Raw genomic sequence first — 20472 nt, 5'->3', positions numbered from 1 at the left:
GAGAACTCTGGGGGGGTCTACCACTGGACCTTCACAGGCAGTGAGCACTTGCTGAAGACCTACTGTGTGCCCAGCACCGTGCTGAGTCGTGGGTTGTGTCTTTTAAGAGGCTGTGGTTGGCTGAGGCTGTCCACCGTGTAACAGATATGCGACAGAGAGTGCTCTGCTTGTGGTGGAAACAGAGGGCCCTAGTGGGGCCGGAGGACAGTAGGAACAACAGCCTGTTCATTAAGCACTTACTGTGTGCCAGGCACAGTTCAAAGTGCTTTCATGACCGACTGAGTTTCATCCTCCCACCACAGTGAGGTGGGAACAGTTACCTTCACGTTTTGCAGAGGAGGCAGCCTAGGAGGGTAAAGCCGCGCTGGGCTGTGGAGCTGACCTTGGAGCCCACGCTCTTCCCCCACTAACCCTGGGGTGTGCCCGACATCATCGTAGAAGCGAAACCTCCTGCACCTTGAAGGACGACGGGGAGTGCTCTGCCTGTGGAGGGAGAGGGCATTCTAGGCAGAGGAAGCCCCCCTGCGCAGAGGTGCGGAGGCCTGAAATACCTCGCCCAGACATGGCTATGGTGGGCCCAGGGCGTGAAGACCTTTGAAGGCCCCACTAAGGAGTTTGAGCTTGACCCCCTTGTGGTCACCAGGGAGCCCTGAAGTTTTCCAAAAGGAAGCGACAGCCTCAGCCGCGTGTTCCGGGACAGTGTGCCCGCGGCTCCTTCTTCCTTCGTTCCTGCAGGTAACTCCAAGGAGACTGGGCCTTTCCCTCCTTTGCTTTCCCTCGGGTCACTGGCATCCTTTTCGGTCCCTGCTGCCTTGCGCTTCTATCCTTCCAGCAGCTTCTGGTCCCGACAGCCCTGTGTGACTCAGGACAGGCCTCTGGAGCTCACTGCTGTAATGCTGGCTCTACCCTGGCCTCCGTGGCTGGCGGTAGGGTGGCCCCCTGAACTGGAACCGGGTTCTTCCTGGCCCTCCCGGGTCTGGCAGGTCCTTGCTGACCTCTCACACTGTGGCTGTGGACAGGGTGGGCCGCTCCTTTTCCCCCATCTTCCATCCTCCAGACCCCCATGCTCATCAGTGCTATAAATACAGGCAAAGGGGGGTGGGGATGTGTGGGTTCACTGAGGGGATGCCTGCCCTCCCCGCCTGCTTTGCTGGGTGTTGAGCGACCAGCTGAGCGCCCCAGTTTGTCCCTCCCTCCAGGGCTGAAAGACTAGGGGTCTTCGCACAGGATGTCTGCTGAAGCACAGCTTTGGCTCTGGGAGCCCATGGGTGTAGGACGTGAGGGGAGGAATCAAGGAAAACTTCTGAATTGGGTGCCTGGGGAGAGGAGGCGGAGAATTCAGGAAGGGGACAAAAATGGTCACTGGGAGCATAGGAGAAAGAAGCACCCCTTTGGGCTCCGGGGAGAGAGGGAGGTAAGCTGAGCCTTCTGGAGGAAGAATTGGGAGCTGCGGCTCTCTTGTTAGCTCCATGGCCTTGGACAAGTTGCTTACCAGGTTCTGATTCCCATTCTTAAAGAATAGCGGGAGATGATGCAACTTCCTTCATTTGTAAAAGAGGAGTAATAATAGTGGAGCCGTGATATGGCTGTGACGCTCTGATGTCTGCGCGGAGCTCAGCACAGCATCCGGCTGTACGTGGTACGTGCTCAGTAAACACTGGCTTTCATTGTTACCTTACAGGCTGTTTAATTTATTCAAGAAAGAGGTGTTGCACGCCTGTATGCCAGTGCAGGGAGCTGAGTCCAGCTGGGGAGAACCGTTCCAGTTGTCATAGGTGCTCTGAGGGAACACTGAGGCATTCCCGCCTGGGCAGGCACCTCTCTGACCAGGTGACGTTTACGCTGTCACCATGTATAAGGAAGCAGGTTCCAGGCAGAGGGAACAGCATGTGCAAAGCAAAGGTCTGAGTCCTTTGTCTGCAAAATTGTTTGGCATTGGGGCTCAGCACGTAGTAGGCCCTCAGTAAATGTTAATTGAATGTGATCTTCTTGGCCTCAAAGAGGACAGGAAGGGGAAGAAGTAAAGTGTGAGGGGCCCTGGAGAGAAGATTTGGAAGGTCCCCCAGTTTCGGATTGTCTCCCGTTTCCTGCCCATTTTGTCTACCTCTGCTGGGTGGCATGTGGTGCAGGTACCTTAATGCAGTGCAGCTAAGCTGCCAGTGTTCTCATCAGGGACTCGTGCTAGGCCCCTGCTTTGTCCAAGTCCTGGGAGGGGCGGTGCTGGAATTAGGCTGCGTTTGTTCACATTCCTGTTTGCTGCTGTTTAGTGCATCTGAAACCCTATGCTTGGGCAGAACTTAGAAGGATGACATGGGGCCTCGGTCTGGTTGGTTGTTTTTCCCGTCTTGGATTAATGGTGGCTCAGTGTGTGGCACGATGCCTTGCACAGAGTAGGTGCTGAAATCGCTTTGACTAACAAACCAACAGTTGGATGTGTTAGTATCATTGCCACACAGGATAAAGCTGGAATTATTCTTGAGAAGTGATAGGTCCGAACAGGCTTGTTTATTAGAACTGAGTTATACCAGGAGCTGACAGGTACATTAAACAGCCTTGGGTGTGTTCAAGGACAGGCTCCGTCCAATGGTCTGGAGGTCTCAGGCCTGGGCTGAGAGGCAGGAAGCCCCACAGTCACCTCCTTTTCCTTCTCCTCTGGGGCGGAAACCAGAGAGGGAAGATCCCACCCAGAAAACTTTTGTTCCTAACCTACTAATCACTTCCAGTTCTACCATGTTTTTAAAAGGTCACACACAACAAAATGAGTATTTCATGGAAGGTTTGCAGTGTTTCAGCCTGTGAAAAACAATGGGGTTCTCTGCTTTTGAAAATAGTACTTGTTGATTATAGTAAATTTGGAACCCAGAAAAGATTGGAGGATAAGAATAGAAATCACCCCAAATTTCTAAAACCAAGAAATAATCACTGTTGAAGAGTGGACATATTTTCCTTCTAGGCGTCATTCCTGCATTAGCTCATTGTTCACATAACACCGAGCTGCAAGCGTTTACCCATGACATGAAAGTTAGCCGTAGATATGAAAGAATCAGAGAAGTTCTAAAACAGAGCCCCTTGGTGCTTTATTTCAAGGTCTGTAGGAAAGACGAGGTCTCCACCCTTCTTGCTGGATGGCACGATGATGTGAGGAGCAGGTGGGGCACTGCACAGAGTCAGAGAACCTGGTGATGACCTTGGGCCAGTCACTTGCCCTCCAGTGGGGTTATTCATCCTCCTCTGCCCACCTCCTGGCTGCCACAGGGCTCACTCAGATGAGGTCCCAGGTTAGAAAACCTTGAAATCCACCCCGCCCACAAGAGGAGGGCCTGGTTTCTGTCTTGGAGGGAGAGCTGGTCTTCACCGTCAAGTGAAGATGGATAGAGAAGGGATCCCCCTGAAGACTTCAGTATCCTTGTTCGGGAGCCACGATCTGAGGACCCTGTAGCTTCAGGCCATGGGTGGTCCCAGGACGGCTGTCCCCAGCCCTCACCTCAACGAAGCGGGTGGAATGAGACCTCTGGAAGTTACTACATCTGCCGCCCTGAAAGTGATTTTCAGATAAGACAGCCTCCCCACCCTGGGAGAAGTGTGTGGAGTTTGGTGCCTTTATTTTTCTCCTGCTACAACCCCTGTGGGCAGCATGCTCGCAGGGAGGCCCCGTCCTGTTGGCAGGTGGCTGAACACCTCCACTCTGCTGGGTGGGGCTGTTTCCCAAAGCCCTCTGGGTTATCTCTTACAGGAAAGCTCCAGGGGAAAAATAACTAACCCCACAGCTGCTGCTGCTGTAGCCACTGGCAGAGGCTCCTGATCTCCATCTCTAGCAGCCGTGGTTTTAGTTCTGTCTGGAATGAACAGAGAACCGGAGATTCCATCAGCAGTCATTTCGGGTGCCTGCAGGCACAATGATAGGTGTTGGTGAACGGATGTGTGTGAGGAAATTAATATTAATTAATGTTAACATACTATTTAGTACTAATGTTACTCTTTTTTTGTTTTTAATCTAGTTTTTAAAAATTTTTATTGGAGTATAGTCACTTTACAATGTTGTGTTAGTTTCTACTGTACAGCAAAGTGAATCAGCCATACGTATACATATATCCCCTCTTTTTTGGATTTCCTTCCCATTTAGGTCACCACAGAGCATTGAGTAGAGTTTCCTGTGCTATACAGTAGGTTCTCATTAGTTATCTATTTTATACATAGTATCAGTAGTGTATATACGTCAATCCTAATCTCCCAATTCATCCCACTCCACCCCACCCCTTCCCCCTTGGTATCCATACATTTGTTCTCTACGTCTGTGTCTCTATTTCTGCTTTTTATTTATTTATTTTTTAATTAATTTATTTTTGGCTGTGTTGGGTCTTTGTTACTGCACATGGGCTTTCTCTAGTTGCGGCGAGCGGGGGCTACTCTTCCTTGCAGTACGTGGGCTTCTCATTGCGGTGGCTTCTCTTGTTGTGGAGCCCGGGCTCTAGGAGCATGGGCTCAGTAGTTGTGGTGCATGGGCTCTAGAGCACAGGCTCAGTAGTTGTGGCCCACAGGCTTAGTTGCTCTGCGGCATGTGGGATCTTCCCGAACCAGGGGTTGAACCCGTGTTCCCTGCATTGGCAAACGGATTCTTAACCACTGTGCCACCAGGGAAGCCCTCTGCTTTGTAAGTAAGATTATCTGTACCAGTTTTTTCAGATTCCACGTATATGCATTAATATATATTTGTTTTTCTCTTTCTGACTTACTTCACTCTGTATGACAGTCTCTCCGTCCATCCACGTCTCTACAAATGACCCAATTTCGTTCCTTTTTATGGCTGAGTAAGATTCCATTGTATATGTACCACATCTTCTTTATCCATTCCTCTGTTGATGGACATTTAGGTTGCTTCCATGTCCTGGCTATTGTAAATAGTGCTGCAGTGAACATTGGGGTGCATATGTCGTTTTGAATTATGGTTTTCTCTGGATATATGCCCAGTAGTGGGATTGCTGGGTCACATGTTAGTTCTATTTTTAGGTTTTTAAGAAACCTCTGTACTGTTCTCCATAGAGGCTGTATCAGTTTACATTCCCACCAACAATGTATGAGGGTTCCCTTTTCTCCACACTCTCTCTAGCATTTATTGTTTGTAGATTTTGTGATGATGGCCATTCTGACCGGTGTGAGGTGATATCTCATTGTAGTTTTGATTTGCATTTCTCTAATAATTAGTGATGTTGAGCATTTTTTCATGTGTTTGTTGGCCATCTGTATGTCTTCTTTAGAGAAATGTCTACGTCTTTTGCCCATTTTTTGATTGGGTTGTTTGGTTTTTTTTGGTATTGAGCTGCATGAGCCGTTTGTATATTTTGGAGATTAATCCTTTGTCAGTTGCTTCGTTTGCAAATATTTTCTCCCATTCTGAGGGTTGTCTTTTCATCTTGTTTATGGTTTCTCTTTTGGTGTGCAGAAGCTTTTAAGTTTCATTAGGTCCCATTTGTTTATTTTTGTTTTTGTTCTCATTACTCTAGGAGGTGGGTCAAAAAAGATCTTGCTGCGATTAGTACTAATATTACTAATCCTCACTGGAATTGGTGTAGGGCTTTGCAGTTTGCAAATTGCTTTTCACATATATCATCTCATTTAATCCTCCCACTGGCCCTGGCCCCTTGGAATTATTGTGCCTACTTTGTAGACGGATAGACTGAGGCTCAGAGGGGTGAATTTGCCTAAGATCCTGTGGAAGGAAGCACCCAGGTTTTTGATTTCGAATCCTGTGTGCCCTTGCTCCTCTGAGTGACCCTTCAGCACAGCCGTGGCCCCCAGAGAGCCTGCATTCCCACTGGGAAGGCCAGCAGGTGGAACTGCTGCTTAGACTTGGAAAGAGCGTTCATAGAGGATCCGGTCAAAGCTGTGGGGGCCCCAGGAGACAGCAGTCTGCTCTGCCTGCTGGTGTGCGGGGGGCCCAGGCTCCCTGGGGGAAGGGCAGTTGAGCTGGGGGCTCTGATGGACAGTGGAGGTGGGCAGGTGGAGAAGCAGGGGAGGGCTTTCCAGGTAGCAGGACCACCTGGAGCACAGGTACTAGCAGGTGAGTGGAGGAGTGGAGGGAGGGAGCTCTCCCAGAGCAGTTGGCGTCAAGGCCTCACCTCCTGGAACAGAAGTACATCTCTACATGTTTGTCAGTAGGTTTTAAACAAATAAGGCCTGTGAAAATCTAGATTTAGCAAAACAGTACATACTTGCTTTACAAAGAAAGCTTGATGCCCTGGGCAGTGGTTAGAAAAATGTTAATGGCGATATAACCTCGGTGCATTTAAGTATGATTCGATTTACAGGCGTTCCTGGCTGTCCAGTCTGTTGGAGCAGAGCACGGGCTGGGAAACGGGAAGGCTGGCGAGGGTTCTGCCTCTCAAATGCTGGCTTTGCTTTGCCAAGAGGTGTCTCCCGCTTGGTTGGGGGCGGAAGACCATTTCTTCCATTTGCAGTTCTCAGTAGTTGAGCCAGATTCGTGCGGGTGGGAGGAAGCCCTGCCCTGCCCGCTGCATTTACCCAGCTATCCTCACTCACAGGGAGGACACTAGGTATCCAGAGGCCCTCCTCCATCCTCTGCCAACCACCGCTTGATAAGTGAGGTTTAGGTGGCCATGGCTGTTACCTAACAGGTCCGTGATGGACACAGCAGTAAATGTCGTGGAGCCTGAGTGTGTCTCGCATGGCTGTGGTGTCCCTACAGCTCACGCATGGGAAGTGGCCAGAGGTGCTTGTCACTCGTTCAGGATAGCTAGACTGGAAGCACCCCGCCGTCTCGGGCTCTGTACTCCCACCTGTCCCCTCCAGACCTGCTTCTGGTGCACGCTCCGTGGCCTGCCTGCTCTTCCCATGGCGCCTTTGCCCAGGGAGACCAATTAGGGTCAGGTGTCGAGGTGACTCCAGTCATCTCCCACACTTCCCCCTGACCTGGGACCAGGGCACCAGAGCCTGTCCGTTCTGGGGACGGCCGAGGGGCTGAGCGGGTCTGGCCCTTCACTCACAGGTGAGGAAATGCGAGTCCATGGACCAGGACGCTGGGTGAGTTGGGGCTGATTTGGGTCCAGAGCCATCTCCCGACCTAGTGCTCTCTCTGTGTCTACTGTGTCTTCATCTGGGCATCCTTGGAACTACATGTTGTCAGTATTTTCCCCAATAATTAGGCTTATTTTTTGGATGAGCAATTAAGATGTATCCTGCCTCTCTAGCAACATTTTCAAAATTACAGATCCTTGAAGGCTTTCACCCAGCAGTTGCACTTCTAGGAATTTATCCTACAGATGAGTTACCACGTGTGCAAGGTTAGTCATGGCTGCCTCATTTTTAATAGCAAAAGGTTGGAAGCAACCTGAAAGTCCATCAGCAGGGGCCAGGGACAAATTATGGTCCATCCAAACCATGGACAACTGTGCAGCCATAAAAAATAAGATGGAGACTCCATGCACGGGTACAGAACAGTCACCAAGATAGATTGCTGTGAAGGTAGCGGGTACAGGACGTGTGTCTGGTGTGCTTCCATCTGCGTGAAAGTGAAGGCAAACAGAAAGTGCATTTGCTTATGTATGTGCTCAGGGTCTCTGGGGATTCACACGAAGTCGGTGACTGCAGTGTCTCTGGGGTGGTGGCTGGTGCCGGGAGACTGTTCACTGGAGACCCTTCGTACGCTTTGAGTGCCGATTCATGTGAATATGTGACTTTTTCAAAAAGTTAAACTGAATACAATTAAATAAACAAGAACCATAAGAAATGTATCCTCACCCTCTTGCCCAGTGCAGGAAGATCAAGGCTACCCCCTCAAGGACCAGCCATCCTCATTCAGGCCCCTGACCATCAGCTAATCAAGAATGCAAGCTTGGGTCTCAGGAAGGGGACCAGGTGTATCTCGGGAAATCTGACCCGTGGCCCCAGCCCTGGAGAAATGTAACCGCCTCCCTGTTGTCTGGCTTGTCATCTAAATCCCTGCTCTGATATGCTTATTTCCCCTGAAACCTTCAGGGGCTTCCCCACTGACACATAAATAAAGACCCTGTCCCAGGCCCTGTTTACTGGGTCCCCTGTTGTTGAGCCACCCTTGACTGGTCGCTCTTTTCTCCACGTGCCTCCTCGCCTTCCCGCCTCCGTGCCTTTGCTCATCCTGTTCCCTCTGCCTGCTTGCCTTTCCCTCTCTAGCAGTCTCCACGTGCCCAAATCCTCTCTGCCTCTCAAGGCCCAGCTCAGACCTCCCCTGCTTCTTTATCTGTTCCTCTCCATTGGCACTTAAGCCTTTTACATTGTGTCCTGGGTGTCTTGATTCCCCACTGGCTGTGGGCTCCTTTAGGGCAAAGTCCACATCACAGCCCCTGTTTTGTTAGATGTTTGCCGAGTGGGTGAATGGTGGCTGCTCTCTTCGTGGTGGGATCGGGAGCCATGGGGGGTGGGGCCCGTTTCACATCTGTGGACGGTGGTGCCTGGCACAGGGCAGGCCCCCCCTGCAACAGGAATAACAAGTCTTATGCCCCAGGGCTTTGTGTACATTCTTTCCCTCACCCTCACAAGGACCCATGAAGTGCTGTGGTTCAACTGTGGTTCCCCCGTAGCATGAAGAAGCAGAGCAAACATCTCGTCCAGGTCACACAGTTAGAAATAAGATTTGGACACAGGTCTGGCTGCCTCCAAAACGCCTGCCTTTGATCAGCTTATTCTACCACTTCCCCTGACTCATGAGTAATACTGATCCCTTGGCCCACTCTTATTAACTGCCCCACTGGCCACGGGCAATCTTATATTGTTATTTGAGTGTATTTTCTTCCCCACTGGACTGTAAGCTCTTAAGCAGTTAGAGTCTTGCCGGAGATACCCTTTGGACTTAGCACATAGAGGGTGCTTGAAAGTGTATGTTTATTAACCGACTCCAATAAAGTATACAACTAGACGCACAGTGCGATGGATTTTTACCTCTGTAAATACCCGTGTAAACCACTGTCCAGATCAAGCTGTGGAACATTCCCAGCCTCTCCCTGGGGGCTCCCTGGGGCCTCCTCCATCCAGATCATGAACCTCTGAGGTAACCACTGTTCACACCTCGTCACTACTGACTGTTTTTGACCTTTTTGCAAATAGAGTCTCATACGGGAAAACCTGTAGTGAGTCACCCAGGTTGTGTAGAGCAGTCCTTGCTCACTGTGCCACGGAAGTTCACGCTGTTTAAATATACAGTTGACCCTTGACCAGCACGGCTTTGAACTGTGTGGGTCCACTTACACATGGCTTTTTTTCAATAAATACATACCGTGCTACGTGATCCACGGTTGGTTGAATCCGAGGGTGTGGAACCATGGATACGAAGGGCTGACTATGAGTTATACGTGGATGTTTGAGGGCCGGCGCCCCTGACCCATTGTTGTTCAAGGTTCAGCCATCCCTGTTCATTCTGAGGATAGGCATTTGGGTTGTGTCCAGGCTTTTTCTGTTATAAACAGGCCTGCAGTGAAGTTTCTTGTTCTTGTCTGTGTGGCGCACATGGACTCCTGTGGGGTGTGCACCTGGGGTGGAACGCTGACTCGCCCAACTTAGTACACGTTGGCATGGATGAAGTTCAGGCTAGGATTTCTCACTGGGGTGGAGCTGGGCTGCTTTTTTTGAGTTTTATTTTATTTATTTTTTTATACAGCAGGCTCTTATTAGTTATCCATTTTATACGCATCAGTGTATACATGTCAATCCCAATCTCCCAATTCATCCCACCACCCCCACCACCCCCACCACCCCGCCACTTCCCCCCTTGGTGTCCATATATTTGTTCTCTACGTCTGTGTCTCTATTTCTGTCCTTGGAGCTGGGCTTCTTACCAAAGGGGTCCCAGGGGTCAGGGCAGGTTCAGGGATCTCAGTTTAGACAGCCTGCACCCAAGGGCTAGCGGGACTGTTGAGGGTTCCGCATCCAAAGGGGACCCGTTTGCTTAGGGCTGGGTGGGGTTTAGCTGGATGAAAAGGTGGTCTCATTAGAGGGACACAGAGTCTAGCTAGAGAGACCGAGCACTGGCCCATCCGTTCTCAGTTTGAGAGAAAACCGTAAAGATCAAAATTTGGCCTGGTATGTGTTGAAAAAAAAAAAAAGACTTAATTACAAGGCTGAATTAAGTAAGTGTTTGCTGAAGGATTTTGGATTACTTTGTTGTTCTCTTTTATTTCTGCACCTACCCCCCCTGCCCCCAACACCAAGTGAAGGACAGATACATGATTGGATGGTTTTTCTTTCCTGTTGAGAGATTCGTGGGAACTTGACCGCAGGAGAACAGGGACAGATGTGGAACCACTAGCGTGGCCTCAGCTTGTCCGTGTTGATCGAAGGGGCGTGGAACTGAGAGATGGGACCCTGCCCCCTCGTGAGGGCATGTGATCCTTTTTCCAAAGCCTAACCAGGCAGCACCGCCCAGCCCTTGGCTACGCTTTCCCTCTAATCTCCTCTGGAGAAGGGCCAGGCTGTGGGTTGCTGACCTGCTCTGATGTGGGTCAGCCTCCCCCAAAAGACAGCCACCCAGAAGTCCACAGAACAAACAGCCCCCAGAGACCGGAGGGCCCATCATCCCCAGGCAACTGAAGTGAGAGCAGTGGCCAGTTCAGATTAACCGTGCTCAGGTCAAGTGCTGCTAGTGAGCTCTGCGAAGGTGGAGATTCCTCCGTGTATCTTAAATAAAAGAACCGAAACCCCTCCCAGGCTGCGTTCGTATTCCGTATTCTGGAGATGTGCGTGCGAGCGTGTTGCCAGCCCAGTTTGGCCCGTGGGTGTGTAGCAACTGCCCGAGCGAGCACTTCATGGGTGCAGCTCAAAAGGCTTTGGATCTGAAACTGATGAATGAAACTATGACCTCAGAAGATTTAAAAAAAAGAGCCAACTACCGGAGACAGGACTGGCCCGGGTCTCAGAGACTATTGGGAGTGTGCTCGCTCAGCCTGGCTGAAGGATGCAATGATTGAAACGGGAGTGAATCATCACAGGTCACGTCGTACGGTGCCGGGCCCTGTTCGCAGTGCTTTCCTTATAGTGACTTGTTTCGGGGCCGGGCCCTGTTCGCAGTGCTTTCCTTATAGTGACTTGTTTCTTCCCTACGGCTCCCTCGGAGCTAAGTGTGGCTGCAGCCCATTGTACCGCTGAGGAAGCTGCAGCAGGGAGAGGTTGTATAACTTGCCTGCAGACACAGAGCGAGTAAGTGACGGAGCTGGAAGTCAAGTCCAGGTGTCTGACTCCAGAGCCCACGGCTCTTCAACAGCCCTCGGATATCTGGGCCCCTGACAGGACGGCACGGGCAGCGTGAGGAGCCGTTTACCAGGATTCTGTGGGCACATGACTTTAGCTCTCCAGGCCTCTGTTTCCTCATCTGTAAACTGGGTGTATTAGTTTTCTACTGCTGCTGGTAACAAACTGCCGGAAACTTAGTGACTTAAAATGCAAACTTATTATCTTCTGGTTTTGAGGCCAGAAGTCTAAAATGTATTTCACGGGGCTAAAACCAAGGTGCTGGCAGGGCCGTGTTCTTTCTGGAGGCTCAAGGGGAGAATCTGTTTCCTTGCCTTTTCCAGCTTCTAGAGGCCACATGCATTCTTTGGCTCTCAGGGCCCTTCCTCCAGCTTCAGAGCCTCTCTTTCCCACTCCTGTAAGAACCCTTGTGATAATATCTGGCCTACTCAGATAATCTGGGATAATCTCTTTATCTCAAGATCCTTTACTTAATCACACCTGCAAGGTCCCTTTGGCCATTTAAGGTGAAATAGTCACAGGTTCAGGGGTTTAGGATGTGCACATCTTCGGGAGGCCATCATTCAGCCTTCCAGGCAGGAAATCCGTGGGAGACACGAAACAGTAAGGTGTCTCCCAAGCATGAAGCGAAATGGTCGAATAAAATCTGGGTGACATGGTGAGATTCTGCGAAATACCTAAATTCCAAGGCAGGTGCCTGAGTCTAGTGACTACACAGAGCTCTGTAGCTTTTCTGGAAAAGGTGGGTGTCTTCAGGAAGGGAGTCAGCCAGAGACGTCCCTCCCAGAGAAGGACGGGGTGGGGCTTGTGTTAGGGGCCGTGCGCGTTTGCATCACTCCGAGCTGTTTGCTAAGGCATGGCTTGGTTCATCAGGCCTCTCCAGGGCCTGGTTGAGTTTTACTCGAGACCCCTCACTTCCCTGTACTCCCATCCTGTGCTCTCAAGTGCCCTTCTGGCAGCTAATAGGAGGTGGAGAGGACATTCATAAACTGGAACTCCTCCCTTTTCTTGGGAGCTGGGTCTGCCCGACCCTGTTCCCTTGATCCCCTGAAGCCTGGCTTTCTGCACCCACAAGGTGCACTCTGTCCAACCTTGCGGCTTGGTGCTCCCCAAGGCCCTCTCTGGGGACCTTGATACCCCTGCCAGGATGTTCTGACTGCAATAAAACCTACTCCACACGGCTGTCAGGAGCGCTTTGTCAACTGTAGAGTGCCACAGGCCTGCTCTGGGTACACCCCTGGCCGAGTGTCTGTCAACATATCCCCAAAGCAGTCATTCAGCAAGTACTTTTTCATCACAGTACTTGGTCCCTGCCCTCATGGAGCCCCACTTACAGGATGTTAAGGGAACACATCTAATCACAATTATGGTCAATACCAGGGAAGACATGCCACGTGCAAACTGTAATAGGCCGTAGAAGGGGATAGCTACAAAGGCAGGTGGGAATAAAGATCTGGGGGTGTGAGGGGGGAGCAGGATAACATGCCATTCCCGGGACTTGGTGCAAGGATGGTGGAGGGTGTCAAGGAGTTTTAGAGTTGGAAGGAACTGCAAAGCCCAAACATTCATTCGCTTGCCCCCTTATCCAGCCAAAGCCTGTTGAGTGCTAACCATATCCAGGCTCTGAGGTAGGTGCCGGGGATCAGAGCTACACATAAGACATGACCTCTGACCTCCACAAGCTTGCAGGCTGGTTGGGGAGAAGACAGGGATGAGTGGTCACCCTTCAGAGGTTCCTTGATCAGTGTTCCTGCCAGGAGACTCCTAGCCCTGTTTGACTGGGAGCTTCCTTATTCTGGCAGGACATTGCTAGATCGTGCCAGCTGGTACAAATGTGTCTACCTTGGCAGGTTCTCACCTTCCTGTTGCTCGCACCAGGTGGACTGGGCTGTGTCCTGACGGAGGCACGTAGGACAAGTTCTTTGCCCTCGTTGGTGTGGCTCTCCACGATGGAAGATGTGTGTGAGATGGTGTGACTCAGCCTCCATCCTTTGCCCTCACCCAGCCCATCCCTCCCTCCAGCCAAAGGTCCAGGTCCTTAGCTGAGCTCTGGATGGTGGGGAGGGGACCAAGTGACGGAGAGCCGGCAGCATGCAGCACGTGGCTTAATGCCGGACATTCATCAGTCATCTGATTGATTCTTCTCTTCCAGGTCCCTGCTGTGTGTCTGGCACTGTGCCAGGCCTACAGAGAATTGACTCAGGTGTGGGGAGACAGGAACACTGTCAGAACAAACCTCACGGAGCGAGCACGGTGCGGCTGGGCGGGAGTGAGTGGGCCGGCCCTCGGTGAGGCCGTGACGTTGAGGATGACCTGTGAGTGAAAGTTGTCACCCGCCACGAGGACCAGGGCAGAGGGGAGGGTGCGTTGGCGCAGGGGCCAGAGCTACATGTGGAGGGACCCGGTATTGCCAGCACTTAGGGAGGGAGGCTGGGACCCAGCTGGCAGGACCCTGGGCTCTGCAGAGGAGTCAGGACTGCATCCCACCTTCAGAGCCTCACATGTTCTCAAAGGATTTCAGGTCAGGAGGCGGGATGGGGTCATGTTTGAAAATAAGTGAAAAAATAAACCACACTGGATTCCTGCTTCCTTGAGCATCTGCCGGAGCTCTGGAGGATGGGCCACGCCCAAGTCCCTTCTCCACCTTTCTGGAATCCAGAGCGCTCGAAATCCCAGGGGTTCTTCCTAAGTCTGCAGCAAGCTAATTTCGTGGCAAAAATCTGACCTGAATTGATGCGAGACTAATTAGGGTCTTTAAAAATATCTCACCTTTCTCTGTGGAAGTACTGTGTGTTTGATTTTGGGGTGCCGCCCAGACCCCTCTGGGGGTGTTACTGCCTAAGCACCATATACAGCACCGTAATCCTTCCTAAAGTCTGAAAAGCTCTGAATTCCTAAGCTCATTTGGCCCAAGGGTCCTGGTTATAGCACGATGCACCCAGGAAGCAACTTCGGAGACATCCAGTCCCGGCTGGGTGGTGGCGCTGAGATTCCAGCTCAGTTTCCCCAACTCAGAGCCTAGGATTGCAAGGGAGGCGGGTGAGTGAGGGCCTGGGTGTGGAGCCACCTTGCCAGTAGGTGGGCCACTGGGAGAGAGAGGCAGGACTGGGCCTTGACTGGGCTTTTGGGCTGATTCAGCCTGGGACTGAGGGCGGCGGGAGGGCAGAGGCAGAGACATTGCAGAGAAAGTTAAGAGCCATGTCATCGACTGGCTTTTTCCACTGCTTACAGCACCACTCTTCAGACCTTCGCTACCCACACATCCCTATGAGTAGAAGAGCTTGGGGGGCTGCACCCCCAATATATGGAGAGTGATGAAGTTATTCTATACTTGTATTACGTTAGTTATACTTCGCATGTCATAAAACCTACACCAAAAATGGAAATCAAAGGATGAGTTAAAGATGTAATAATTTTTAAAAATTAAAAAAAAAAAAGTTTTGTTGGTGGTACAAAAACCTTTTGACTTCATGTACTTATTTTTGGAAACTGTCCTCTGATGCTCTGGGAAAGAGCCGTTTGTTTAGATACTTGGTTTTAATGGCCGCCGTCCCTGAAAAAGATCCCTGCCCAGGACATGTAGCTGCACACAGAGGAAATGCATCATTGGCTTTTTTTCTAAATCGGGTTACTCATTTTTCCATCCCATCCACTGTGTACGCAGAGGATTTGTTGAAATTTGGCTAGTACATTTCCATCCTCCCTGATGCCAATCAGATGTTCTTGTGAACTAAATGGAAGGTATTTTAAAGTTCTTAACACATGAGTCCAAAACCCACTCAAATGCTTTGGAAATTTTTAAACAGATTAGAAAATTCTGTTACGTAGGCTTTTAGGAGCTCAGATATGAGCGTTTTTGTAAGTTACAGACATACTCTTTTTGGTGATAAAATCCTACAACAGGAGAAGCATTTTCACATATACTTTTCCAGAAAGCTCTGCCCTAACTGAGGTTTCTTTCGAAGAGCAGTTCCTTTCTCATTCATTGTGATAACATGCCTTTCCTGTGAAGGGACATATTAAATATGCCTTAAGATGTTTTTGAAACATCCCTGGGAAGCATCTCTCTGATAACCAGTGGTCATAGGAAAAAATGGGGAATTGGAACTTTTTTTTTTGGTAAAAGAAAGATGTGTTGGGCTTCCCTGGTGGCGCAGTGGTTGAGAGTCAGCCTGCCGATGCAGGGGACACGGGTTCGTGCCCCGGTCCGGGAAGATCCCACATGCCGCGGAGCGGCTGGGCCCGTGAGCCATGGCCGCTGAGCCTGCGCGTCCGGAGCCTGTGCTCCGCAGCGGGAGAGGCTGCAACAGCGAGAGGCCCGCGTACCGAAAAAAAAAAAAAAAAAAGATGTGTTGAGCTCCGCTGTTAGGTTTGAGAAATCTTTCTGATTGCATTTCTACAAGATAACCAGTAAATCTCTGATACAATTTCCTGAGTGACTGCCCATCTCTTTACAAATTTGGTGGAAAATTCTACTGTTCTACAGTCTAAAGCTTTTTATTGTGGAAAATTTCTAACACAAGTAGAGTGCATAGTTTTGATAGAATGCATTTCTACCCGTCAGTCACTCAGCTGCAACAGTTAGCAACATCTGGCAATCTTGTTGCATCTGTCCCTCTCCCCCTTTTCAAAGAGCAGAAGCCCAGATGTCATGTTCTTTTTTGCCCTTAAGTAGTTCATTGTACATCTCTTCTTAATAAGAACCCTTTAAAAACTTTTAAATTTTGAATAATTATAGGCTCACAGGAAGTGGCAAAAATAGTATGTAGAGTCCCATGTACCTTTTTTCCCCCCAATGGTGACATCTCAAATTACTGTAGGACAGTATCAAAACCAGGACATGGACATTAGTACAGTACTGTTAACTAGACGAGAGACCTTATTCAGTTTTCGCTGTTCTTATGTGTGTGTAGTTCTATGCAGTTTTGTCTCCTGTAGACCCCTGTAGCCGCCACCACTATCAAGATACAAAGTATCTCACCGCCTGGAGGGAACTCCCTGTGTTACCCTCTGGGTATCTGTGCGCCCACTTTCCTTGCTGCCTCCGCCAACCACTAATCTGTTTTCCATCTTTATAGATCTCTCATCTTGAGAATGTTATATAAACGGAATCGGGCAGTATGTGATCTTTTGAGATTGGCTATTTTCACTAAACATAGTGCCCTGAGATCTGTTTGGACTGTTGCCTGTGTCAATAGTTTGTTCCTTTTTGTTGCTGGGTAGTATTCCATGGTCTGGATAGAGCAGAGTTTAACCTTTCACCCGTTGAGGGACGTTTGGACTGTTTCCATGTTTTGAGGATTACAAACACAGCTGCTGTGAACATTTGTGTATACGTTTTTGGGTGAATTTACAATCATATCTCTAGGATAAATGTCTAAAAGTGATTACTGGGTTGTATGGTAGGTGCATGTTAGTTTTACAAGAAACTGCTAAACTCTCTTCCAGAGCCGCTCAGCCATTTTATACTCCCACCAGGAACGTATGTGAGAGCCAGTTTCTCTGCATCCTCACCAGCATTTGATGTCACTGTTTCGTATTTATATGTGGGTAGTGATATCTCATTGTGGTTTTAGTTTGCATTTCCCTAATTGCTAACGTTGAACAGCTATTTATGTGTTGGCCACGATCCTTCTTGAGTGAAATGTCTGTTCGTGTCTTTTGCGCATTTTCTGATTGGATTGTTTGGGTTTTTTTTGGTTTGTTTTCTTTTTTTACTGTTGAGCTTTGAGCATTCTTCCTATACTCTGTGTTCTAGGTGCTGGTGTGTTGGGTATGTGGCTGGAAGATATTTTCTTCCACTATGTGGCTTGTCTTTTCATCCTCTTCACAGAGCCACAGCATGAAAGTTGTTACTTTTAGTGAAGTCCAGTCAATTTTTCCTTTTACAGGGTCATGCTTTTGGTGTCAAGTCTAAGAACACTTCGCCTAGCCCTAGGTTTCAAAGATTTTCTCCTGGGTCTTCTAAAAGTTTTGTAGCCTTACACTTTACATTTAAATCCATGATGCGTTTTGAATTAATTTTTGTATATGGTATAGGGTTTAGGTTAAGGTTCTTTTTCTTTTTTGCTTCTGGATATCCAGTTGTTCCAGCACTATTTATTAAAAAGATGATTCTTCCTCCATTGATAAGGACTTTTATTTTTACATACCCACCATGCACCTAACAAAATCGGCGAGAATTCCTGTGTGCTGTGTATTTCAAAGAGGTCTTCTTTTAATCATTGGTTTCTTCGCACCAGGACCCAACAGGGTCTAGTAGACATTGCATTTAGTTGTAACGTCTCCTTGGCTTTGTTCCGTAACAGCCCCGCAGCCACCTTTGTTTATAAGCCCCTAACTCCTGGGAGAAACCAGGTCATTTGTCCTATAGACCGTCCCGTGGTCTGGCTTTGGCTGCTACTTCCTGGTGGTATCATCTGTTTTGCTACCCTCTGTATTTCCTGGATACCGGTGGTTAGTTCTAGCGACTTGTTTTGATTCCAGTTCACTTCTGGGGTGAGGGTCCTTCCTAGGTGGTGCTGTGTGCTGCCTGTGCACCTCACTAGGGGGCTCAACACTTCTGGCTGCCCCTCTTTAGTGACGTTGACCTTGACTGTGGGTTTGGAGGGTGCTGCCTGTTCCATCCCTTATCAGGTTCCCCATCCGCCTCTCACTTAGCGGTTTCATCGTCCGCTGATGATCTGTATCTATGCCCATTATTTGTGTTAGGAGTTGCAAAATGGTCATTTTTTTGGTCGCGTTCTGTCTCCATTTACTAATGGGCTTGTGTAAAGCGGAACACTCCCCCGACAATGACGTCGTTGCCCTCAAATGTTATAGACGAAGCAGCTGAAGCTCTGAGAGGTGAAGTCAAGCCAGCAGGCGGTGGAGTCCGGCAGGAGCTCGGCTTGGTGACTTCACAGCTGGAGCTCGGTTATGCCCCATAGAGACTCTGCCCCAAAGTCCCTGCCGCTTCAGAGCCTACCCCACCCCTCTCCCCAGCCTTGGCCAAGGCAGTTGGTGCTTCCTCGGGGTTCCCTGGGTGCTCGGCACTCACCCTTGTGCAGTGCGGTGGGGTAAGTAAGGCCTCTGGGTACCCCTGTTGCATCGAGCAGGCGTGTAGAGGAGCCGTGAGTCCTTGAGGCCGAGGCTGGGTCTTCCGTGCCCAGCACAGCACCCAGAGGCCTCCGGATGTGTTTGTTGGAAAGATGACTCCAGTGTCTCCCCTCAGGCTCTCTGCCTGACCCTGGCAGAAGTTTAACGTTCAGTCGATTAAGAAAATACAGGGGACCTGCCAGAGCATCTGGGGTTCTGAGCTGCATCCGTGTATCCCCCCCTCTGGCATGTGTGTGCCGCATTGAAGAAAGGCAGCCGGGGGGGTGGGGGAGGCTTTTCCCTGGGGAGCAAACTCCCACTTCTCCCAGGTCCGGGGCTCCACCGGACCAGTGTCCTGCTCACCTGTGGGACCCAGGCAGGCAGAGGTCCTTTCCAGGTAGGTGCCCGTCCCGAGTGTGAAAGGATGGGACCCCAGTGTACATCCTCTGCCACCAGCACCCACACTCTGTGAACTTTGCAGGGTCTAGTGCCGTGAGCTGCCTGGGGTCCTGGGAACAGGGTGAGCTCTGGGAGACAGCCTTCCAGGAGCTGCCTTCACCTGCCTCTCTGGGTGCCAGGGACCCTGCATCTGTAAGTCAGAGCATTGTCTGAAGTATTTTGGGGGGTGATTATGAAAACCCTCAAGTCATTTGGTGCCACCCCAGGAAGCTGTAAAACCCAGTTTCACATCATTTTTCTCATCTCTAAGATGTAGATAGTGTTGCTTACTTCAGAATTGCTGTGAGAGAAAGCATGAGATCACGCTGGGGAAAATGGTTTGCAAACAGCGAGGGCCACCCGAGAGTGAAGTAAACGGTTTGTATATCACAGGGCCCCCAGTACGAAACATGGCCAGCGTGGGTCGGGCCGCCAGAGTGCTCCCCCAGGTTGTGGCTTCCCCTCCTGGGAAGTACCTCCCTCCCCTTCCTGCAAGAAGAAGTCAGGGCCCTGGTGAGACGGCCGTGACCCCTGTCCTGGAAGGGGGCTCTGGAGCCCGAGGGCAGCTCATCCACGGCCCGGGTTGGTAGACAGTAGGCACCTAAAACGTGTTATAGGACCTGGGTTTAAGTCCAGCGTCTAATTTGGGGGCAAGTCACCTGCCCTCTCTTGAGTGGACTTCTTGGGAACCAGATGACCTACATAAGGAGGGCACTTGTGTGTGAGGAAGCAGAGTCCCAGCAAGAAACGGGGCGGAGCCTTCATCAGCTCCCACAAGCTACATAGATGCCCTGGAGGGTTACCTGTGGTGCGGGTTAGGGTGGGGTCAGAGCTCAGCCGACTCCCCTCTGGGGAGTCTGTACAGGGCCTTCTCAACACTGCCATTTGTAGAGGACAAAACAGCCTTTGACACACCCGGCCCTTGCTCAGAAGGAGAAGATTGGGGAGTATTTGTACTTCCTGAAGCCCCCCCTCCCATTTCCTTGTGTTTGTTCATTTAATTTGGGATGACAGACAAAGATGATGATTTACAACCCAAATCTTCTTTTTCTGGAAATATTTCTGGCACTGCTTTTCAGTTTTGCAACCATACTTACAGGAGCTATTCTTAGACTTGTCACTGTGTCTCTTTTTCAAAGCACCACCAGTCTTTATATAGGCACCTTCTCCAGTTTTGAGTTTCTTTATATAGATGACGTCTCCAGTTTTGAGTTTTTAATCTAGATTCTTCTCTTGGTTGGTGTGTTATAGATCATTTATTTTTATAGGAAAATAGCAATATAGAGGGCTCTCCTGGGGTAATAACTTACAGCTAATAGCAGACATGGCTCAGATGGGGGCAGAAGGGTGGGGAGGTGGTGGGCAAAGAACCTCTTCTTCATTGCGGGGTCATGGTGCACCCCAGGAAGGCCCAGGGAAACCTCCCGTTGGTGTCAGAATGTTTTGGCTGAGAATATCAGCTCAGACTGGGAAGGCACTGGGAGAGGTCATCTGGGCTGACCTCAGGGTTCAGGCTGAGATGGTTGGGTTTGGGGGTTTGGCCATTTTCTGGGTCAGGCAGTGGGGACCCTGTGGGCCCAGTGAGCCTGTGCAGACACACGGCTGGTTGGGGTGGAGCTGAGACATGAGCCCCGGCCAGGGCTCTTTCGACTCTCACCTTTGCATCTGTTTGCATCAGTGGTTGGTTGGTCCCCTGGTCCATTGCAGGCTAGTATTCCAGGGCCT

The 20472-nt window shown here is 50.1% G+C and overlaps 1 protein-coding gene across 2 annotated transcripts in view; it reads left to right on the top strand.

The window, feature by feature from the left end:
- TMEM184B (transmembrane protein 184B) overlaps positions 1 to 20472 on the top strand; it is a 48910-nt gene that overhangs the window by 2420 nt on the left and 26018 nt on the right. The gene's annotated exons all lie outside the window — the stretch shown is intronic.

The sequence above is a fragment of the Grampus griseus genome, assembly GCF_964374135.1.
Source record: "Grampus griseus genome assembly, chromosome: 11".
Taxonomy (NCBI): domain Eukaryota; kingdom Metazoa; phylum Chordata; class Mammalia; order Artiodactyla; family Delphinidae; genus Grampus; species Grampus griseus.
This window is presented reverse-complemented; position numbering and strand designations above follow the sequence as displayed.